Below are 25,004 nucleotides of genomic sequence, written 5' to 3'. Positions count from 1 at the left end.
GCCAGGAGACAGTCCTCAATGGAGGATGGGGCCCCTGAATCCAGACAACAGAGAGGAGCACCCAGTGTCCTGACATTTGCAAACAGAAAGAGGAAGCAACCACATTATGAACTGTGTTCGAGTTGGACTTCCTCCCTTCTCTTCTAAAGCAGTCAGAGTAGCAAGGGGAAAGACAGAAGCCCAGGAGTGGAAGGACAAATGCTGACCCCAGGATTTCAGGGGACCCTGAGCTGAGAAGCTGAGATGTTTAAAGAAGGAAGAGTAAAGTTTTGGTTTAGAACAGGGATGGGACTTTCTGTGTCTGAGAATGTGAATCTTGCAATAAGCAAGAGTGACCAGAAAATTCAATGGGACTTGTTTGAGGTACCTTTAGGAGGCAGAGATGGGAAAAGAGGTAGAAGGCTTTTGAAAACAGTGGTGCCACTGACTGCACTAGCTCAATTAGCAGGTGAGACTGCCTGGTCTACCACCCTAAGTCCAGCATCAGAATGGACGGACCGAGTGCGCATTTGGATCTGGACCTTATGTGGCATCATATAATCTGGTCTCTCTCTTTCCTTCCTCCCCACCCATCTCTACTTATTTCCATTTCATTTTTCTGGTTGGCTCTATTGTCTCTTGCTGCAAACAGGCTCTCTTCAGTGCTAGGGAAGATAGCTGTTGGGCGTCTCCTCTCTTTACAGCTAGTGATCCCAAGGCAGACGGAGCCTCCTTCCTCCCCCATGTGTGTCTGTTCTCACAGAAGGACTCTCTGTCCCTTGAATCTATCCTTGCATAGGGCTAATGAGATATCAGGATTGCCAGGCTCAGTCAGTGGCTGGGGACCGGAGGTCCCAGAGCTAACCATCCAGTAGAAAGAGATGTTTGGGGCCAAGAAAAGAGCAATTGTCCCCTGTATGGAGACCCAGTAGATGAACCACAATTAGGCAGAAGCAGAGCTCTGAGGATCAGGCCAGAGAGGTAGACCATAAAAGGCTCCTGATTACATGTAGCTTCCATCTTCAGTGGAACAGAAATGAAGTCCCATCTGTCTAGTCTGGTGGCCATGGTATCTGGAGCCGAAAGACATGGACTCAGGGCAAATAAAAGTAGTGAGGTTACATTAACATTTCTAAATAGGTAAATTGCCCAAGAGAACAGCATACTGAAGGCCAACAATAAACGCACCCAATGATGCTGGAAATTCTAGCCCCCTCCAAAGTAGCTTATTGAAACACAAAATTGTGCATTCGGTACGGCCAATACTGCAGATTTTCCCACATGTGACTGATATTTTTCTGTCAGTGTGTGACAACCAAGGGAATGCAGGGGAATGCATTGTCCATAAATTATCGCCAAGCATCTGGCATACATTTTCATGCAAATGACTACATGGAATACAGTCCTTCCTACCACACCCATCCCGCTCCCAGAAACCACCTGGTACCTCTGCATTTGCTTACAGTAATAGAAGACACAAAATAGTGGTTGCTTTTCCGTTTTTTTATGGTGTAACTTAGTGGGAAAAGCAAACAGGTTAAAATAGAATGTAGATATAATAATATGGTTCCTTTTTATTCTAATACTATTTGGTTCTCAAAATGTGTTCTGTAGAGCAAATCGTCCTAACAATCATCCAACATCAGACACGTTGAAGGAACCACAAGTCCAGCACGTGTGAGTGACAGACATTGAGGTAAAGAAGTTACAGATGTGGCGGGAACAGCACATAGCAAGCAGCCACCTGATTCTACTTCTGCTTCTAGGTCCTAGCAGCCGAGTAATCATGGGCAGCATGCTGACCCTAGGTATTTCCCATCTAAAAACATGTGTATGTCTGGCTAGATGCTTGCTAAGGCATTTTCCTGGTCTAAAAAATTACATTTTTCCATAGCATTGAAACCCAGAGCTCTAATTTTGAGAGATTGTGAGAAAAACAGCTTTGGGGTTGTTATTATTGCAATTTCAGATTTATTGGACAAAGATTATATGTGAGGTGCTATGCCAGGAACTGGAAAATGAAAACTAACTCAGTGGGACTCAGAGTTCACTGCTTCTCCCAGGTCCTCATCCTCTCTCAAGCCGTGGCTTCTCTACACAGCTATACTCCTGTGGTCAATATAGTACAGTCACTCCCTTGCAAATGCCCTTCACTGCCTTGCACCTCACTCACCTGTAACACATCCATTTATGCATACATGCAATTCTCTGCCCTTGGGCGACTCTGCCCAACAGCTAAGTGTGGCCAGAGAAAACACAGACCACTCTGCCTGGCCTTCCATGAACTTCACAATTGCAGATGGTGAGTGAGCCCAGATGGCTATGCAGCTCGCTGTCCAGTGTTCCCATGAACCAGGGCCCCTCTGCCCACCCCCATCAGCCTTCCACCACCTTCATTCTCGGATCACATGTGAGTCTCCCACAGCTGCCATGACAAACACCACAGTCTGGGGACTTAAAGCAAAAGAAGTGCGTTCTCTTGGAGTCTAGAGGCCAGAAGTCTGAATCAAGGTGCTGGCAGGGCCATGCTCCTCTGAAGGCTCTAAGGGAGAATCCTTTCTGCCTCCATCTTTGGCCTGAAGACAGAACACTTCAGCCTCGGCCTCTGTCCCCATGTGACCTCCCTCCTGCATGTCTCTTCTTGTAAGGTCCTTGGTCACACTGGATTAGGGTCCATCCCAATGACTTCATCTTATCCTCATCACATCTACAAAGATCCTGTTTCCAAATAAGTTCCTATTTCTAGGTACTGGGCAGTGGGACTTCCTCAAATCTTTTTTAAGAATACAATTCAACCCACTCCAGGTAGGATTGTGCCTTTTTGTTCCCTCTGCATGCAATGCTTTCAGATCTCCACTTGGCTCTCCACTTCATTCTGGGGAGGAAAGCCAAGGGCTAGTCAGTGGCCTACAAGGACCTCTTCCTATCTGCCTTCTAACTCTGCCCCTCTTTGCTCCTGCTATGTCAGCACACTTGCTGTCTTGGCACCCTTGAGAGCGTGACTTGGCCTTGCCAACCCTACCCTGACATCCTCCAGCCTCCCACCTCCTTCAAGGCTTTGGTGGAATGCCGCCTTGACTCCTTCTCCTTATCATCTACTTTATTTTTCATGATATAGGTCACTCTGTAACACAGAGTGATATGCTTATTGATTATCTCTACTCTTTGTGGTGCATTCCCATTGTGGATAGAACACTCCACATCTGTTGTGTTCACTGATTCACTGATTGTCTGGAGCCTAGTAGGTCTTCAGTAACTGTAACTGATCAATGTATGGGGCAACTAGCTCCAGCAGTTGTTAGCATCTGTCAAAGATTTTAGAGGATAAGACCCCCTGGAAAAAAAGTATTGGTTTCTGTTTTTGTCCAGAATGACATAACAAATCACAAATTAAGTATGGCAACTAGATACTTCAGATATCCTTAGTACTTAGTGTATATATATATATATATATATATATATATATATATATAGTTGAGATATATATGTTGATACAGATTTTTTATGTGTGTATATATATGTGTGTGTGTGTGTGTGTGTGTGTGTGTGTGTGTGTGTTGAGAAGACAAGATGAATTATTTTGGTCAAAAGCAAAAGAGTCGACAGATTTTATTAATAAAATTTGCAAGTAAAATATGGAGCTATTCAAAAGTTTTGAAAGTACATTTTACTCTTTTTTTTTTTTTTTTTGGTCACTGGAACCAACACATACAGTTGAAGGTTTTCTGTTGCAATTTCAATTAGTGAAGTCAATGTGGCTTGTTATCCTCTTGGTACGTACTAAGTATGCCTCAAATATTTATGAATCTCAAGACACTTTCTTGTGTCTAAGTGCCATTGAGACAATATTCCTGTTTATTAAAAACATAGTTAAGAAAATGTCCATAGCTGGTTAAATTATATGAAGTGTAAGTAAATATTTGTTGGTCAAATTTCAAATAGGAAATATGACTTGGAAAAAGGAGAACACTTGGCAGCCGCAGAGTTATATAACATAAAAGTATTTCCAGAGTAAGTGGATTCCTGTAGGGAAAATTTGTCTCTTGTGGACCATTTGAAGTAAATCAATTTAATAAAGAATGTGGTTGCAAAAATAATTGGAAATGACAATTGCTTTTAAACAACATTCCATATGCAAATTACTTTCATAACCAGGTTTATATAAATACCTTAAAATATTCCAGTTTGAAATGATTTAACATTATTCATAATGATGATAATGTGTGCACAGAGGCACTTTCCAGTCTCAAAAACCATACTAACATGTGGGTATAGACCGCAAAGGTAGAAAGGCATTGATTGATAAGAAAAATGTCAACCCTGAATAACAGTGAGATCAAACACATGTATTTGGTTCACTTGTCTTTGTAGTTTCTGGGATCATCCCAACACAACACTTGGTCCTGAAGTTACAATAGTCTTAATGAATCACAGGTGGGATTAATCGAATACAAACCTATTTCCGGGGTTTGATTGGCGTAGAGACTAGAGCTCCAGTTACAACACAAACATTATCAGAGGTAAGTTGTTTCTGCTTGGTATAAATTTAAAAGCAGCATCTTATTGGGATGCCTGGGTGGCTCAGTTGATAAAGCATGATCCCAGGGTCCAGAGATTGAGTCCTATGTGGGGAATCCCTGCTCAGCGGTGAGCCCGCTTCTCCCTCTTCCTCCATGCTCTCTCTCTCACTCTCTCTCTCTCTTGCTGTCTCTCAAGTAAATAAATAAAATCTTGAAAAAAAAAAGCAGCATCTTATATCTGTGCAAAGTTGACGGTGGAAAAAAGGCTCTGTCCAGCAGAGACATTTAAAATCATATCAGAAGTGCCAAATTATATAACAGTGAGTATCCTCACATAGTTGTTGAAGGACAATGTGGCCATACTTTAAAATCCACAGAAAATTTCTTTTTTCTTTTTCTTTTTTAAGATTTTAAAGATTTTGTTTTATTTATTTAGAGACAAAGTGCACGAGCAGGGGAGGGACAGAGGGGGAGAGAGAGAAACTCAAGTAGACCCTCACTGAGCATGGAGCCCAATGCAGGGCTCAGTCTCACTACCCTGAGATCATGACCCGAGCCCAAACCAAGAGTCAGACGCTTAACTGACTGAGCCACCCAGGCACCCCCATAGGAAATTTCTTGCTGAACGTTAGGGCATGTGGAAAGACTAGGCCATTGTTTTCCTTGGAATGCTACTTGAATTTGAGCACTTATACCATCTGATAAATAATATAAGAAGAGTCCATGAAAAGGAGTTTTCAATCATCATTTGCTTTGAAGGAACTGAAGCCAGTTCCTTCAAAAATATATTCCCTCCTACATTTTTCATCTGAGCCATTCTCCCCATCACATGGAATCAGGTAGAAACACATTATAAGCCAATGACAGTTTCACCCACATGGTTCATAAACTACTTACATTGTGCTTACCTCCAGAATCTATCATTGCACATAACTGAGTAAATAAATGTTTTGGAATAAATGAAACAGGCATAGTCTTATCCTCTGATGTGGTGATTAGAGGAAGAATTTACCTAGAGTTGAGCATTATAATGGAATGATGGAGCCTAGAACGGTCCTTTCAGGCTGCATCCAACATGTGGTCTGGGGATGTGGGAGTCTGGGGTCTAGGGTAATTTGCAAGGGTTCAGTACGTCCCTTTCTGAAGGGACATCTTTCTAACTCTGTGGTCTTGAGCAAGTCAATTAATCTCTCAAGGCCTCCAAGGCTTCATCTGTAAAATAACCATACTAATAAATAACCATACTAATAGTTTACCTTTATAATGTCAAGTGCATAATTAACACAATGCTTATCCCATAAGTACTCAGTAAGCCAAAGCTCTTACAATTTTATAGACTGGATAAATTCCATTTCTCATACACATATGCTGATAATTTTAGAATTTTCAGATGTTGTGATTACTATGGTACACACACACTTACTACAAGTCCTGATGATATATATGTGTCATATATCATTTTTTTATATCAGTAGAGAATGAAGGTTACCCTATTTTTGCATGGTGGTCTATATAGTTTTGATGTTATAAAAATGGTCCTCCTATGCAAAACGCTTAAAAATCACCATTTTACATTACATTTTGGAGTCACAGACTGGAACCCGTAGCCCAGAGACACTGAGTGCCAAACTCAAGGCCAAAGCTATATGGCATTCATCAAAGGAAAGCTCAGAATTCAGCCTGCAGAATCCCCATTCTGCTGTATCTTGCTGGCTTCTCAGAACAGAAGAGCTGGTAGGGATTAATTCAGTGCCCTTACCATGGTGATCAAGGTTAGGTCCATTCTCAGGTCAAAACTGGAAACAGTGGTGTTGGTCATATTTATTTGTTATAAGCATATCATAGGGTTAATGTAAGAGTAATTTTCAAGTCTGAAAATTAATTGTTAAACTGATAATTTTAACGATTGGGTCCATATGGAGCAAATGAGATTCATCAGAACAGCAATGCAATTTAACAAATTGATTTTGTTTGACTATGAGGTGGTATTATTGTTTTATCTCGGTTTCAACACTTAAGATGCTTATGTATATCTGTATTTCTAGATTTTTTTCAAAGAATTTCCTCCCATGACTTCATTAATTGCAGCCTGAGCTTCTGAGGCAGGAGACAAGGTACAATTATGGCCCGCGTCAAATAAAATTTAAGCATACTTGTCGACAAACACTTTCATTATTGCCAGAACTCAATCTCTATAACACTACTAAAAAGCCCATAAATTACTTAAAACTGTGTGTTCTGCACTTTCCCCAAGAAACCTCCGAGGAAAGCACTGTAAATGGTGTGTAGCTTTTGATGGATTATGTCGCTCTCATTCCTAATGTAAGGTTGAGCTTCTCATTATTAAGTGGTCATGCGCCAAGATAGTTGGTGGCCTAGCGGTCAATTAAATTTCAAATGGGCTTCAAAGACCAGAATTAGTTATTTCCCCTCACTTTCAATTCTTTAATAATAATTTACTCAAATCCCTGAGAAAATTTTAAACGTGCTTCATTTGCAGCAGGGGGTGGAGAATTTTAAAGCACTGTTTTCCAAATTGTCTTAATACTGAGCCTTTCTAATAGCATATCTGGCAATGGTTAGATGCTGGTACAGCCAGAAGTAGCAGTGGCTCTGCCCCCATGCCAGGCCTGCCGTGTCTTCCTTGCACCATGGACGACACGCTCAGCTGTCCATACTGCACATCTCTGGCCCACACATCTCAGAGGAGAGAGCTCTGCGTGTACACTGGTGCACGGGCACAAATCTGATAAATACGATTGCTGTCAACAACTAGTTTTCAAAGGAGTAATATTTAGGAAAACATTTGAAAATTTCTGGTTGGGCTTTCCCATTGTCCTATGATATTACTCACTTTATAATATCAGTGCTGGTGGAAAAAAGTACCTAGATTTCCTATACCTCCAACCAAACTGGGAGGGAAGAGTGCAAACTCCCATCCATAGCCTCATGGTGAACCCAAGGAGCATTCCTTGAATAGCTCTGTTATCTTAACAGGGATTTGTTTGTGTGTTACTCTGAAAAGTACCTAGAAAGCCATGTGTTTTAAAGTTGAAATACTCTAAGTTGCTGCTCTAAGGTAATTTCTGTTAGAAAAAAAAATCCATCTCAAGAGATCTGTCACATACAGACTTGGACATGGGTACTGAATGCAGAATGGCAAAAGATCCCGTCAAGCTAATGGGTGTCATGGCCATACGGCGGATGTGCATGGACAGCCTGCATCTGGTGACTCCAGGGAGGGGCCCAAGTGAGGCAGGGGGTCCCTCGGCCTCTCCAGGCTCTGGCATGTCCCTGTCTGCTTCCCCCAGAGCTGCCAACCCCTGCCAGCCCGCCTGGGCAGTGGAAGTAGAACACCAGAGAAAGGTGGGCAGAAGCAGCAAGTCCCAGCTAAAAGGTTCCAGGGGCTCTTTTTAAAAACTTTTTTGAGTGGTGCACAATTAGATAGTATCAAGATATTGTAGGAATCATACAGAGAGGTCTCTAATACCTGCAATGGTGGGCAATGCATTGGCACATAGTGTCTTGATTGGGAGATGCTTCATGGGGATAACCAGTAGAACTGGTGGGGACGAGACCAGAAATGGGTCTTATTGCTATTGGGGTTCCCAGGCCCTAAAAGGTATGTATCCTAATATAAAAAACAAGAGCTGGGTGGCTCAGTGGTTGAGCATCTGCCTTCAGCTCAGGTCCTAATCTTAGGGTCCTGGGATCGAGTCCCACATCCAGCTCCCTGCAGGGAAACTGCTTCTCCCTCTTCCTGTGTCTCTGCCTCTCTCTGTGTGTCTCTCATGAATAAATTAATAAAATCTTTAAAAAGGAAAAAAAAAACCAAAAGCAAATTGTATGGTTATCAATTCATATACCAGACTACATATTATCTAGCTCCAGTAAATAAAGTTTTCCCTCCATGAGAATAACTTTTAAGTACAAGTGAATCCTTTAATATGTGGTGTATTAACTTGACCACTTAATAGAAAGTTTTATAAATTGAAATGTAGAACTCACAACCTCTTAAGCACTATACCCCAGGCTTAACCGAACCTTTTTCTTGTTGTTGTTGACCCAATGTGTACCAAAAGAACAGCACCCCAATGAGTTTTTAAGGGACTTGGATTGTCGGAGCACTTTTGCTTCCAATGAGCTGGACAACAAAACAGTGCTTTAGCACTCTGCTTGCTCTGTGGGGTTGCAATTTTGAACCAGAACTGTCTAAATCGAGCCCTTCTGGGCTCCCTACCCAACCTCTGCTGTTAGTAGAGCAGCTTCTTCTGTATCTTCACTGTGTATTTTGTAGTGCACAGTGTGGTGCAGAGACCTCTCTAATTTTGTTTGAAAAGAAGATCTGCTGATAAGAAATATTTTAAAGGGACCCCTGGGTGGCTTAGTGGTTGAGCGTCTGCCTTCGGCTCAGGTTGTAATCCCAGGGTCCTGGGATTGAGTCCCACATTGGGCTCCCCACAGGGAGCCTGCTTCTCCCTCTGCCTATGTCTCTGCCTCTCTCTGCCTCTCTCTCTCTCTCTCTCTCTCTCTCTGTCTCTCTCTGTCTCCTCTCTGTCTCTCATGAATAGATAAAATCTTAAAAAAAATATTTTGAAAACCAACAAACTGGACAATTTCTATGAGCATGGGAATGCACTTTGCCACAGAGTAGGGTTTCCACCAGAATAGTGAGATTTCCTTGGCTTTTAAAGCTGTCCCAAAAAAAAAAAAAAAAAAAAAAAAAAGCTGTCCCAGTAGATACTACAGCTCATCATCCTCCATGGCTCCCATGGGTTCTCTGGTTCTGGTGGGAACAATCAGGCCCTTTCCGCCCTGCTTGTGGATCTCTCTATGAGCAACACACCCTGGGGTGAAAGGCATAGCTCCCTCTCATGAGGAGGGTGGAGATCCATTGAAAAACATATTGCTGTGGTTCAAATCAATGGAGGCAAAACATGAATGGCTTGAATGAACAGTTGGGAAGGATCCAAGAGTTGGTTTTTGAAAAAAAAAAAAAAAAATCCCCCACGTCAGCATGCAGCAGAATGAGGAAATGCCATTGTTGATCAGGGTAAGGAAACACAACTGTCTTTCTGTAAAATTAATTAACAAATGAGCGGTTGACGTAAGGCTCTTTGAATCCATCCTCTCTTCCTCCCGAATGGAGCCCATACACCCTGACCATCTGTGTCTGCTGACTCACCCGCACTATGCACACCATCATCTACTCCTTTCTTCTTTTTCTTAAAATCAAATGAAATGACTTGTGCCCCTTCTTACAGCTCACTTTCCTTGTTTGCTGATGCGATGGAAATGAGCCATATGCCTAACCATTTATTTTTATTTTTATTTTTTTTAAATTTTTATTTATTTATGATAGTCACAGAGAGATAGAGAGAGAAGCAGAGACACAGGCAGAGGGAGAAGCAGGCTCCATGCACCGGGAGCCCGACGTGGGATTCGATCCCGGGTCTCCAGGATCGCGCCCTGGGCCAAAGGCAGGCGCCAAACCGCTGCGCCACCCAGGGATCCCTATGCCTAACCATTTAAAGAATATTTTTTAACTAGGCTTTTGGGGCTATTTACTACAAAACCACACTTTCTTCCCATTGTCATCAAAAGCACATCATACTCCTGAGGACAAAACACCAAATTGTCCTGGATGTTATATTTTTCACAGAATCTCAGGCACAGATAATAGTAAAAATTCTATCTCTGATGTTATAATGAGAGTTAAAATCTGGCACACTCCCTGGATAATGGATCATATGATTATATATCTTCTGAAAACTCATCTGTGATATTTCAGATTTCAAATATCACCCTCGGCCAAGGAATAAATCAATGAGAAAATACTAACATCTGAGAAAATCAGTAATGGAATCGGCTTAAGAAAGCACCCATATGCTAGCTTTATTTTTACTGGTTGAGCCTTTGCTTCTAATGTGAACTTTCAGGGGAAGCAAAAGTATGGTACAACCAGTGAGAAAAACAAATAGTCCCCTCTGTGCTTTCAACTAGGCCTTGAGTTAAGGGGAGACATCTTTGGATGTTCTAAAACGAGTAACCTTTTGCTCTAAAATGGTTAACTTCTTATATCAATTTATTTATTTATTTATTTATTTATTTATTTATTTATTTACTTAAAGATTTTCTTTATGAGAGACAGAGAGAGAGGCAGAGAGATAGGCAGAGGGAGAAACTGGCTCCCTACAGGGAGCCCAATGCAGGACTCGATCCCAGGACCCATGACACTAGCTGAAGGCAGATGCTCAACCACTGAGCCACCCATGCATCCCTAGTTAACTTTTTAAACCTGTGAGTTGTTTTATGGCTGTAGGTCAGTTGACACCTATAAGAGCAGAATTTTGCAAACTTACTTCCTTTCATTAGTAATACAAGACTTCAGATCTTTTACCAAAGTTCCTTCCATCCACTTTGCAAGCCAGTCTATGGATGATGGGCCTTGCACTCTGATCCAGTATGAGACTCTTGAAGGATTTACAAAATTATATTTATCTTTTTCCTCCTCTAAATGAAAAAGAGCATCTTTGGTATTACATGGTGCTATTTCAGATTTTTGAATGACAACATTTTTAAAGAGTTTCAAGTATACACCAAAAATTAGCCATCCAATCAGGGAAGGACCATGACCAAATTTGGGGAAAAGCAGATTATATTGTGATTTGGTCAGGGGTGGCCATGACCCACCTCAGCCTCTACCTGGTCGTTGGAGCACACTGCTCTCTGAGCTCTACCCCATGGCCTATTGTGCTGTGTGGGCTCCTGGTCAAGCAGCTTCTTGGGCTTTTGGCTGCCTCACAGTCATGGGGCTTCCCAAACCACATAACCAGCCTTTCTGACCCATAAATTTAGCCAGTCCACTAAGCTTTTCCAGCCTGCATGTGTCCCTGGTGCAGACCAGGGAAGAGACACTACCTTGAATGTGTAGCAGGTGGAGATAAGCATTCATTAACTCAGATTTCCTGCAAACACAAGACCAGAATCGGTTTCATTGAGGAAATGAAAGTGAGAGCTACTTCTTGAAGTGAGAATGAATGATTGGAAAGAGCCGTCAATGGCCCATGTTTGAGAGAGAGAAAGAAGACAGTCAGAGGCAGAACACTCTGCTACCAGCAGATCTCAGCCCCACGCCACACAACTTGGCCGTTGTCTGATCGGCATGGCCTTTTCTGCACCTCTCCCCATGTACACCTTCTTTCCAGCCTCAGAGTTTCTGCTCTCACCCTGCTTTCCAGGACAGAGATACCCATGCAATGCTCCCTTTCATCCTTATCAACGCTGACATTTGTTGGATGCTGGTCCTGTGCTAGGCAGTGGCGGGCATGTTCCCTTACACCACCTAATGGCATCCTCGCTCCCACCTCATGAAGAAGCACAGTTAGTAATCCAGCCCACAGAAGCAGAAACGGAGCCTTCAGCGTAGGCAACATATCTGTGGTCACAGACTCCAAATAAGGAACAGAACCAGTAAGAACTGAGCTGGATCCCTCAGAGGGCCCCTCCTCACGACCTCTGAGTTCACCACAGAGCCTTTCCCTGCCCCCAGGACCAAATAGTCCGACCACCACAGGCTCCAGCCCACCAGGTCCTTTCTGCGGACTTCTGAACACAGATGAAGTCTACATACTGTGCCTCAGAGTCTTTACACAGAAAGCCCAAATGAGTTCTATTTCTCAACAGTTGTCAGCAATTAGAAAAAATAATTTGTATGCCTTTACAAACATATATTCATAGAAGTTATGAACTGAGTTTCCCATCTCTACCATTGGATTAAAAAAACTCTGACACCTCTGTATGCAAACTTCTTTTTTTCACACATTAATAGTGATGACACGCAGAAGCACTAGTCCACAGAAATGCAGAACTTAAACAACAAATGCCTAAATGGGTGCTTATTACTGAATTGTTCTGACGTGCCACCTCTGTCACCTTGCTGGGCTGGCTGTCGTGGCACAGACCTAGACCTTACAGCTGACTGAGAACTCTTGGGATCGATACGTTCCTTTCAATCATAGCTCAGTATCAGAGTGGAGATGTATGTGATTCCATTTGTCTTTTTGAAGCCTTGTTTTCAAAGACTTTGAGGAAATTAGAATTTCAAAATGAAAAGTTAATTTGCATGTTGCAAGTGGTACACACTGTGTGAAAGTCACGAGAGGATAGATATGGGGCCTCAGAGCATGACTGACTATACTGCTCACACACTTACTCCCACCACTGCAGGCGATGCTCCGAGTCCACCAGCCCTGGGTCTTGTTCCGAGGAGGAAAGCAGAGGTCTCTGGAATGCATTTCCTAGCTTGACCTTTTTGCAACCCTCCATCACCTGAACACACACTCCGTCTCTGCTTTGCCATGCTTTGCTCTTGGGACTCTGTGAAGTTAATGCCAGAAGAATGTAGCATTTCACTAAAAACTGTATTAAGCTGTGACTCTAGTATAGGTAAAATCATTACAGTCATAAAATGCAAAGGCCCAAGAGGACCTCAAAATCCACTTAACTGAGTCACCTCCATTTACAGACAAACTGTAGCTTGGAGACATTGGCTTGTCCAAGGGATACAACCCTCTCGTCTCATTGAAGCAGGGAATTTGGAGGGACTCTGGGGACCCAGGTGTAAATTAGAGCTGCCCCTTTCTAGCTCTGGGTGTGTCACCTCCCCGGTGCCAATGATCCCATCTATAGTGAAGCAGCTGCCTGTTTCACAGACATTGAACAGAGCACAGTAGGTAAAAGGCCCTGTTTACAGAAGCAATGCTTGGAAATGTTATTTCCCCTTTACTAAAGGCACCTGGAGCTGGCAGATATGATGGGTGATCTACCTGGCTTCATTCAGCCTTGAATCACCCTATCATACCACCCAGCTGCACCATCCTCTGGTGTCACCCTTCCTGACTGCCCTGGCGCTGTCCTGGACAGTGAGCTCAGAAGTTGGTAACTGCCAGGGGCAATCTGTGACTGTTCCTGGAGGGCTGAGTTCCTAGGTTTACTGAACAGATGAGTTCTTGGTCCTTGGTTGGACATGATAGGTTCTCCTGCCCCTCGGTGACTGGTCTTATCACAGAATTTCACTTGTTACCTTGCTGGCTTGGCAGCCATCACAACGTCACTTCCCACACTCTTGCCCTCCTGAGCCAAAACCTCAGACCACTTCTCAGGCTCTTGTCCTTCCCAAATCCAAGTTTATAGCCTTCTAACATTGATGACACCAGAGATTTCCCACGCCGCCAGACAGCAGTAGGAGTCTTCTGGTCTTTATATGAATCAACGACCCCACACTCTGGATGGCCAAGGAAAAGGAGAGCTTACGCTTTCTCACATGTCAACATTTTCTCTTCCTTGAGACAAAGAAATTTTAGTCCGTCAAAGAACACTCCCCAATCCAGAGAAACGTAAAGAAGAAAGTTAAAATCATTCATAAGCCTACCAACTTGGTGTAACTACTAACTTTTGCACACTCGGGACCATAATATAATAGAGACTCTATCACACACATTATTTCAGAAATGGTATAAGGCCAGCTTTCTCCTATACCATTAGGTATTGTTTGTTCTATAGTATCTTTCTTTAGTGGCTGGAGTATAACAGATCCATTTTAGGCAGGGAATACACTAAAATAAAAGACATTTTACTGGGACCCCTGGGTGGCTCAGGGTTGAGCATCTGCCTTCAGCTCAGGGCATGATCCCAGGGTCCTGGGATCGAATCCTGCATCGAGCTCCCTGCAGGGAGCCTGCTTCCCCCTCTGCCTCCTTCTGTATGTCTCTCATGAATAAATAAATACAATCTTTAAAAAAATACATTTTACCGAAATCATGAGAGACCAAAATAAAAATTAGTGCACTTGTTCTGAGTAAGAAAGTAAACCATGGATCAGTTAACCGGAGCCAATGGCCTGTGGTATAACATGAAATTCAGAGGAAATGACAGGCCAAACCTCCATTACTACTTAGTTTTAAAGAATATCTGCTCTATAACTCAGATGCTGTACAGACGAATACATAAGTTAATCTAAAAAGACAGGCTCCTTTTGTAATCAAGAGAACTGATATCAATAGAACAAAGACAGAGGAAGCATCTTAAAAAAAATAATTGGGGAAGACAAGAGGCATTTAAGATGAAACAGGAAGAATGTTTAGGGATGATTAGTCTAAGGGTAGAGCCAATAAAGCCACCCTAGTGCGTGGGGTCCACTTCCTGTGGTCTGGGAGCTGGAGCCGAACGGAGGGTCCGGGAGCAAGTGGGACCAAGCGTCTGCTGTCAGCACGATATCTTGCTCATGGTCCTCAGGCTCTTGTTCATCTCAGACGAACGTCTTAAAGAAAGCATTTATTGGACACCTGGTTGTGGCAGGCTGCTGCTGCTGCTGCTAGGGACACAGGGATGCAGGACCTGATGTCTGCTCCCCGGGGCTCAGGGGCAGGGCACACACAACACACGTCAGAAACTCCTGGTGGTGTCGCCACCCTATAGGAAGGGCTAGGGCTCATGGGGGAAATGAGGTCCAGGGGTCCTAGGGAGTGAGGTGTTACTCCACTGATCTGATCCCAGCCAGTTCACAAAATGAGGAGCCATATAGCTGGGCAAGCAGAAGAGTGGCTGACTTGGGGACAGTCAGCCTGCAGGGAGCACCGAGTGATCCCACATGCTGTGCTTGTCGCCCCCCTGCCCCAAGTCCTGGAGGGTAGAGGATGGAGGATGGAAGACAAGTGCAGATCCTAAGCCTTGTCCCGAGCATCATCACCGAGCCTAGTCCCTTGTGGCTCAGCCCTCCCCTTACCCTACTTTCTTCTCAAAGACGTTTACAGAGCCCGTTTGGGAAGGCCTCACAGAGGCCTTAGAACAGAGGTCAGCAACGCTTGAGGGACGAGTGTGGTTGCGCAGCCACCTGCTTGCAAACCTGGTGGGAACCTCTCCGGCGAGCGCCTCGGAGTTGCTGGAAGCAATTGCAGCCAGTTCTATTTCGCCTCGTTCTCTGCTCTGAGAAGAATCTCTGCTTGCTCTGGGCTCTGGGCGGTGACGTTTACACTGCAGCCGCTTCAGGGCTGTAACCGGAGATGTGCAGCTGGCTTGCGTGCTCAGGGCTCTGCGGCCCACGGCCACCTCCCATCCCCCCCAACCCCGCTCCCCTGGGCTCTTTCTTTCTGGATGTGGCTGGAACCAGTACAGACACAATCAAGAACTCATGGAGTTTACTGCCAACGTATAACATTAGTGATAGCAGAACTGGCACACACACACACACACACACGCACACACACACAGAGCAAGGCAAAACTTCCCTTTTTCATAATTACAAAACTGGTTTAAGAGTTTGGAATCATAAAATTAATATTTTAATATTACAGGGGATTTTTTTCTGGGTTTTTTTTTTTTGGTCTTGGAAAAACCGTTTAGATCTGCCCTCCTTAGACACTTTTTGCTTGAAGAGGTTGTACCGTCTCATCCACCCTGTAATGTTGGTGACCAGTATTCTTTTTCAGCTTTGCACCTGCTACAGCCGTATGGCAGAGCCTTTCAGTGTATCCAAGGCAGTGAAGAAAACTGGAAACTAATAAAACAAACAGAAAACAACAGATAATGCCCAAGAGGTAAATCAAGGTAAAATAAGGCTTGCTTCAGTGGACACTGCTCCCGTAGTTCCTGGATGATTGGGACCTGCCCTGGGGATTCTGGTCAGCACCCCCGCAGCTCACTGCTGAAGGGGCAGTGGTGGTGACCTACCCGCAGTCACCCTTGTGGGAGATGTCCCATGATGGAACAAGTCCCCATACCTGTGCTCTGTGGCCAGGTAAATTGGCGACAAGGAAGTGTAGGTGGCATTCAGAGAATGGTTGGGCTTATGGACATACGTGGTAATCTATGTGCTTGTCTCAAAGAGGATTTGTGCCCTTGACATTGCTCAAGACTGATTTTTCCCGAATGAGGTGATCGTTCCGTACCACTTCTCTGTTCTCCTTGCCCTGCTTCTGAGAAATGTGTCTGTGGCACGGGGAAAACTCTACCTAGACTTAGCCTCCTGGTGCCCCCTTTTCCTAAGCTTTAGAGAATATGGAGGCTTTCAGAGACTCCTTCCAGCCTTGAATCTACATGACGAGAGGAGTTAGAATGAGCTAGATGTCATGGTGACTCCCAGGCTTGCTCCGAATGTAATGTAACTGCCCTGAAGAGCTTTGGCAAAGGTCCCTTGAAGCATAATCCATGCAAGATCCCAGAGAGTGAGAACTAGAGGGTGAATCAGGGTCCTCACCTGCCCTGAACTCTCCCTGTGGTGCCACTGGGACATCTGATCTGAGCTGGAGGGTGAGCAGGCACAGGGAACAGCTACTTGGTGCCTGGGGGCTGCAGAGAGAGCATCTGTGGGGCCAGAGCTGGGTGCTGCCTGGAACCATGGAGAGCTTTCCTGTCCTGCCTTCCTGGGGGGCTGGCCCCACATACCCCTTTATGTAGATTTTCTTTGTCTGCATGGCCCCTCCTGTGTCGCTGGGTCCATCCTTCCTTCCCAGTCTCCCAGGGGTAGATCTGACCCCCACTGTGTCCATCCCCTGCCTGGTACAGAGCTTGGTTGGCACTTAGAAGATGGCCAGGAAATGCCCATAGCCTAGGGTTCTGTCAGTGTCAGGGCCAGGGGGTGCCTTTCACGTGCCTCCCTCCAGGGCCGAGGGCCCACTACAACATGGACACACATCTGTACAAATGCCAGTGCTTTATAACTCATCCCCAGGTGGGTCATCTTGAAGAAAAGAGAAACAGCCCATGCTCCACTCATAGCAGAAAGTGTTGCTTTTTCACTAAAGTCACCCAAAAGGACTTCTCACTAGAGAGCCAAGTGGAGTAAGAGCTTCAAGCTTCCAGAGTAGGCTCGAGCCCTGGCCTGGCACTCATTTTCCTGGTGGACACTGTGCCAGGCCAGGGATGATACAGGAACAGAAGTGCTGCTAGGTTCCCCGGGAGACAGAGGCAAGGAAATGGCAGAGCACGGGGCCAGAAGCAAATGGCCCCAAGGATTCCCTGTAGAGCACAGAGGACAGCCCTAAGAAATCCCAAGTTGCCAATAGCTGCTTCCCTTTAAAAAACTTAATAGACTGTATTTTTTGTGCAGTTTTAAGTTTATAGGAAAATTGTCTGAAACATAGAGTGTTCTCATATATCCCCTAAATAACCTACATTCCTGACACTCCTTCCTATTGTTAACATCCTGGATGGTTTAAGACAATGGATGAGCCAGTGTTGATAAACTTCCCCAATAACTAAATCCACCTGTGCATTAAGGTTCACTCTGAGTGTCACGCCTTCTGTAAGTTCTGACAAATGTGTAATATGACACGTATCTGCCATTATGGTCATGAACAGACTCTTCCACAGCCCTAAAAATCCTCTGTAGTCCACCTGCTCATCCGTGTCTCCCCTGTGACCCCTGGCACCCCCTGATCTTTTGCTGTGTGCATCATGTCGCCTTTTCTTGAATGTCCCATAGTTGGAATCATATGGCGTGTGACTGGCATCTTCCATCCACTGATGTGCATTGACGTTTCCTCCATATCTTTTTGTGCATGGAGAGCTCATTCCTTTTTATCCTCGAATAATATTCCATTGTTGGTACCATGGTTTGCTTATCTGTCTTCTCTTCTTAAATGGAACAAATGACAACATTCTTGGAGGCAGGTGAAGAGAAAACCCTTTCTTCGTGCATTTGTTTTCTTTCTTTTGCGTCACTTCTTTACCGCTTTGTCCCCAAATAACACAATGTTCTAAATGTAATGAAACTGGAAGTTTGAGAGTGGTGGGGTCACTAAAGTGTAAGTTTGTTGGTTCCTGTTTCAATCAGGGGCCTGCCCCAAGGGTGCATATAAATACTCTGTGACCTCATTTATTAAAAATAGCGTGGTGAGCTAGGTCCCAACTGCTGTCTTACAGGGACGGTTTGGAACACTACCTCTCATTGCTGCATTTCATTTTGCAAAAATGCTCCAGGATATGAATCACTGGACCTAGTCTCTTCACACACACACCCCCGGCCGCCCCCATCGTCCCAGTCGTGTGAGGCCTAATGTCATGCAGACATAACTGTAGTCCTTGAAGAAATCTTACATACCGAGGTGTCCAGCCTGAGCCCTGGAGAAGGTAAACCCTTGGGTGTCAGCTAAATTAACATCAAGCTTCTTCACCTACCCAGCCACCACTCAGCTGCTTTCTATCTCCTGTTAGTTTTTTATTTTAAAATGTGCAATACTTTTTTTTTCTGTTGTAAGAAAAAAACACCAGATCCTTTTGTAAAAGTCACTTGAATGAAATTCATCTAGTGCGTGTTACTCAGATAGTTCATAAGAAACAAAACTGGTCTCAGAACGTGTGCAAATATTAGCCTGTGAGCCGGCAGCAGCGCTTCAGGGGCAATTCAGCCTTTCCCATATTTGGGAAGGACATGAGTTATGTGTGGTGCCATGAGAGAAACCACCAGCGCGAGGGCCACCCCCCTCGCTGCCCGGCATGAAACCCAAGACAGGAAGAGAGAAACTCTGCAGTGGGGAGACCCGGGCTGGCAGGTGGCAGGGCTCGGAACCCCAGTGGTGGGGGCAGGGCGGGAGCGGGAGGGAGAGCTGCTCCCTCAGCTCGGCTGTCCCTGAGCTGGCTGGTCCAGCTCGCCTCCTGGAGGGCAGCAAGCCCAGGCCCCATAGCCCAACCCTCCCTGCCAGGCGCCGCTCGGCACAGTCCTGGACATTATGCAGGATCGTTAAAATATCAAAATACGTAAAACCACAGCCCACGTTCAATTATCCGTGGTCAAAGGTAGCAAGGCTGAGTAAAGGATGCATGGGAAGTAAGGAGAGGAAGACTTCCTGAGTGCTTACCCGGTGTCCTGGGTCTCCTTTGATTCTCTTCTATAAATCAGCAGGGGGCTGTAGTCATCCGTGTTTTTTCAGAGAATGAGATAGAAGCTCAGAGAAGTCAACCAACCCACTTAGAGTCACTCAGCTAATAAGTCCTGGAGCTGCAATTTAAATGCAGGTTTGTCAGCCCACAATCTGCTCTCTTTTCATGCCCCACACAGCCTCATGATAAAGCCCACCATTACAGTGGGTCTAACTTATAACAAGTCTCTTTAAAAAAATAATAATAGGCCAGAACTGCAACTTTTTTCCTATTGTTCTGAATGTTTAGTGAAAGGGCAAAGCAATCTCGGAGATGGCAAACTTAGGCAGCAAAAGAAAACCAAACAAAATTTTAAAGCTGCACAAGTGTTTCCTAAAATACCAGGAATTCTTTATGATCTAATTGCTTCTCCAGCATGCCAGCTGAGAACACACTTTGTAGCACCTGTTCTTGCCCTCTTGTTCAACCCTGCTTTTTGGTGGGTCCAAGGGGTGTAGAACACACCCAAGTTATGAGTTTACTTTGTGATTGAAACAAAAATCTCCTAGTAGATAACCATTGATACTTAACGCACACAAGGCTGGTTGGGTGTGCTAAGAGTTAGTTATACAACACGCTGGTAGCAATTCCGTGGTAACAAGGTATAGATGATTCTTCCATTAGCAGAATGCTGCCAAGCTGGAGCTGGTTTCAATATATAGTATTCCCAGATGCACAGACACTGCTCCTCATTCTTCAGTAAAAGTGGCCAGGTTTTTCTGAAATGTCACCATTTCTCTTGGGAGGTAGAGGCATGAACCTGGATGTAACTTCGGGACAAAAAGTCACTCACTGTCTTTATTTATTTGTTCTTATTGTAATATAATTGGCAGATGACACTGTGTAAACTTCAGGTGCAGTAGCGTTGACCTGATGCATTTATGTATTGCAATGATTACTGCCACAGTGTTAGCTAACGCCTCTGCTACATTTCTTTTCTGTGGGAGAACAATTAAGATCTAGTCTCTTAGCAACTCTGAAGTTTATAGCACAGCGCTGTTGACTGTCATCTCTGCTGCACACTGCATCTCCAGGACTAATTCATCAGCTAGCTGGACGTTTGGCCCTGTGATCGACATCTCCCCATTTCCCCCACCTCCAGCCCTCGGAGCCAGCATCCTAGTCTCTGTTCGGCTCTTTTAGAGTTCACGTGTGAGATCATGGAATGTGTGTCTTTCCCTGCCTGACGTCTCATTTAGCAGAAGATCCTCAAGGTCCATCATGTTGTCACAAATGGTTTTAGAAAAAAGACTAAAATGAGTTCTAGCAAACCACAATGAGATACCACCTCACACCAGTGAGAATGGGGAAAATTAAAAAGGCAGGAAACCACAAATGTTGGAGAGGATGTGGAGAAAGGGGAGCCCTCTTGCACTGTTGGTGGGAATGGGAACTGGTGCAGCCACTCTGGAAAACTGTGTGGAGGTTCCTCAAAGAGTTAAAAATAGACCTGCCCTACGACCCAGCAATTGCACTGCTGGGGATTTACCCCAAAGATACAGATGCAGTGAAACGCCGGGACACCTGCACCCCGATGTTTGTAGCAGCAATGTCCACAATAGCCAAACTGTGGAAGGAGCCTCGGTGTCCATCGAAAGATGAATGGATAAAGAAGATGTGGTTTATGTATACAATGGAATATTCCTCAGCCATTAGAAACGACAAATACCCACCATTTGCTTCAACGTGGATGGAACTGGAGGGTATTATGCTGAGTGAAGTAAGTCAATCGGAGAAGGACAAACATTATATGGTCTCATTCATTTGGGGAATATAAAAAATAGTGAAATGGAATAAAGGGGAAAGGAGAAAAAATGTGTGGGAAATATCAGAAAGGGAGACAGAACATGAGAGACTCTTAACTCTGGGAAACGAACTAGGGGTGGTGGAAAGGGAGGTGGGCGGGGGGTGGGGGTGACTGGGTGACGGGCACTGAGGTGGGCACTTGACGGAATGAGCACTGGGTGTTATTCTGTATGTTGATAAATTGAACACCAATAAAAAATAAATTTATTTAAAAAAAGACTAAAATGTTCTGATGCACCTTCATGCATACAGACCTGAATCAGATGCAGATTCTCAAGATTCCTGACAAGAGATGCCTCCAGCCACAAAGTAGCAGGTGCTGCTGGTGGAGGAGGGGCTTGGCTTTGTGAATATGGCCAATGAGAAGATAAGCAGAGCTGTCCTGGGGGCTAAACCCCCAACTAGATGGATGCTGGTGAGATTGGAAAGAAGGTATTAATGAGGACAAGGCATCAGACTGTTCCTCTCCGTGAGTATTCATGAAAAATAGCTGCTTATTTCCTATTGTCCTTTAATTTCCATAAAAGCAACATAAGTCATTAGGATATTGCTATACTCTAGCATCTACCAACAAAGTTCAAAAATTAAACGTAATATTTAAAAATCAATATTAGTATATGATTTCAGTGTGATATATTATTTCTTAAGAAACCATTTATGGGGGCAGCCTGGGTGGCTCAGTGGCTTAGTGCCGCACTTTCAGTCCAGGGTGTGGTCCTGGAGACCCAGGATCGAGTCCCACGTCAGGCTCCCTGTATGGAGCCTGCTTCTCCCTCTGCCCGTGTCTGTGCCTCTCTCTCTCTCTCTCTCTCTGTGTGTGTGTGTGTGTGTGTGTGTGTGTCTCTCATGAATAAATAAATAAAATTTTTAAAAAAGAAACCATTCATGGGGGCACCTGGGGGGCTCAGTGGATTAAGTGTCTGCCTTCGGCTCAGGTTGTGATCCCAGCAGCCTGGGATGGAGTCCCGCGTCCATCTCTCTGCTCAGCAGGGAGTCTGCTCCTCCCTCTCCTGCTTGTGAGCTCTCTCTCTCTCTCTCAAATAAATAAATAAAATCTTAAAAAAAAAAAAAAAAAGAAACCACTTATGTGCTGTGGAATTATAAGTCACGGGGAAATTTTACACACCCTCTTTGCCAAACATTTCCTCATTTGGGTTAATTGTTATACCCTCTCTGATAATCCTCTTACTTACAATGCCCTTTGTGGAAAACTACCTATAGGACTTCAGAGTTTGCTAACTTCTTAGGCAATAAAGTAAATAACTCTTGCTTATTTCTTTCCAATCTTATTTCAAGTACAAAAAAAGTTATTTCCTTTGTTAAGTTCCTCTGTTGGGGAAATTTCATACTTAAATGCACATATGGTTAGATTCTCTGATCTAAAAGGTGGAAAACTTAATTTTCTATCATTTTCAATTGCCTTTCAGAGAACTATCAAACTATCCTCACCAGTACATTTACTGTTTAGTGCTACACAGAGCGAGCTCACTGAATGACCAGCCGCAGCACCAGAGCAGTTAGCTGTTTTTAGAGTTTCTGCTCCTCAAAGGAACTTCTCAAAACATCTTCATACTTTATTTTTCATGCCTGAAGAATATTTGCAATTCTGCATCCTATTGAATCGCATGGGTTCTTGTTTTGAGAGGGTCGGGGAATGTTCCCAAGTGCCCCAGTGAGTGAGGCTGTGACCAGGAAATGGTATTATTTGTTACCGGAATATCAGAACTGCCCTTACAAGAGAGGAGGGTAGGTGTGAGCATTATCGATTCCCTGAATCCGAAGACATTTCCAAACAGAAAATAAGTGTCAATAGTAATAAGTAAACACTGCAGCCCACACAGATTTGTTTTCTTTTAATTAAGGGGGGAAACTGTTCTTGCCACTCAGCTGGGGTTGCCCTGGAAGCTTCCTGATTTACTGCCGTGGGAGCCAGCTCGTCTTGCTGTGCTGCTGGGTGCCCTCTCCCCACAACCGATCTCTGGACAAGGCTGGGGGTGGGGTGGGGAGAGAATGTGCTAAATGGGCAATCCCCACTTAGTGCACTGACCCCTCTTCTGGAGGGAGGGACCGAATCCTAATCCTTAATCCTAAGTACCCTCATGCTAGTACCCTCACGCTTCCACCTTTCAACACAAAGTACAGTTTTGCAATTTTGACTCTCATGGTTGGGTTTTCCCCTGTCGCTGTTGTCCAACCCCGACGCCGTCCTCACTCACCCAGGGAAAGGCAGGCGGCCACAGGCTCGCTCCCGCCGCCCGGTCCGGTCCTGCTGGTAGTCGGCAGCTCTGGGGGCAGCTGGGTCTTCGCTGTCGTCCAGGAAAAGTGGACGGAGCTGCGTGTTTACCCTTCTGTTGCTTCCTTCTGGGGGAAATTCCGTGATACTTATTTTGAATCTCCTTTGCCTGCAGTCTACGTTTTTCCACCTTTTCTTGGATCCCTTCCTTTTGATGCCAAACTTTTCTTCCTTTTCACCTTCTATGAAGTCCTCATATTTCTTCTCATTCGGGTCTCCTTTCTAAAAGAAAGTTTCTCTTAATTGCAATCCCTCCCTGAACGCTGTCGGCACACTCCTGAATTTTCCGCATTCTGATTTGTGTTGATCTTCCATGTCTTCTGTTACTTACTCCGCATCTTTTAGTTTTCGCTGAGGTAGAGTGTGTTTTCTTTCCCGTCAGCCTGTGGATGCATGTTTCAGGTCTAGCCTCACTATTGCAGGAACTTTCTTCTGTTCCGTATTCTCCTTTTCCTGAGACTAACTTTGAACAGAATTATACTGTGAGCCTTTGCTGTGGCTGATTTTTACCTGGGAGGGTTTTTTCTGAGTTAGGGGTGGGAGACGGGGGTCCAAGAGCTCTGCCAGCTTGCTGGCTCTGGAGCTCCTCCTGTTGTCTGCCTCAGCCACCAGGGTAAGGGTGGACCCTGGTGAGACACCCCCCAGCTGTGTTCACCACCCTCACCTCCCCTTTTCTCTGGATATCTCTATCCTGCCCATTCTGGATTCTTTTTTTTTTTTCTTAAGATTTTATTTATTTATTCATGAGAGACACACAGAGAGAGGCAGAGACACAGGCAGAGGGAGAAGCAGGCTCCATGCAGGGAGCTCGATGCAGGACTCGATCCCAGGACCCCAGGATCAGGACCTGAGCCAAAGACAGACGCTCAATCACTAAACCACCCAGGGGTCCCTCATTCTGGATTCTATCCCTGGCACATTCTCCTCTATGTGAGACATTGTCCTGGAAGGGACCAAGGCTGGTGAGTCTGAAAGTGGGCCCCTTACATTGGCCCAGCAGGGGAGTTTGCAGAGCCTCCTCTGGGTGTAGCACTGCCCCCAGACCAGCCCCTCTGCTTCCAGTGAGGTCCCCGAGGCCATTGTTGGTTCTTCCCTTCTCCTATCCATGACCTGTCCCGCTGTCTCCCTCCAACTCTTCTCACACAGACTTTGCACTCAGGTTGGGGCCAGCCTGGGTCCCTCCCTCTCTGGCATTTTGAGGGTCACTGGCCTCTTATCACCCAGTTTGTGACAAACACTATGTAATTTCTGTTATACAGCACTAGTTGTACTGGGTGTTTTCACTGCAGACTGAGTGGAAATTCAGATGATTGACGAAAAGAATGGTTTTGAAAAGTTTTGGAATATGTGTGTGTGTACATATATTTGGTACACAAAATATACTTACATATACCTATATGTGTATATACACACACACACTCCTTTGTAATAAAAGGCTAAGCAATATTTTTTCAGCCAAATGCTGGGTTATTGAAGTAGATGGTCAT

General features: G+C 44.7%; 1 long non-coding RNA gene across 2 annotated transcripts; it reads right to left on the bottom strand.

Annotated features, from left to right (window-relative positions):
* Positions 1-15,827: 15,827 nt before the first annotated feature.
* Positions 15,828-24,067, bottom strand: LOC121476875. Of its 2 annotated transcripts, none has more exons than XR_005984053.1 (3): positions 23,441-24,067; positions 19,358-19,497; positions 15,828-16,056 (listed from the first exon to the last, which is right to left on the bottom strand). It is a non-coding gene; the product is annotated as an uncharacterized LOC121476875 (long non-coding RNA). The 2 variants fall into 2 exon arrangements; XR_005984054.1 differs by lacking the exon at positions 23,441-24,067 and adding an exon at positions 21,479-21,659.
* Between the last annotated feature and the right edge of the window lie 937 nt (positions 24,068-25,004).

This window comes from Vulpes lagopus, chromosome 16 (genome assembly GCF_018345385.1).
Source record: "Vulpes lagopus strain Blue_001 chromosome 16, ASM1834538v1, whole genome shotgun sequence".
NCBI lineage: Eukaryota > Metazoa > Chordata > Mammalia > Carnivora > Canidae > Vulpes > Vulpes lagopus.
This window is presented reverse-complemented; position numbering and strand designations above follow the sequence as displayed.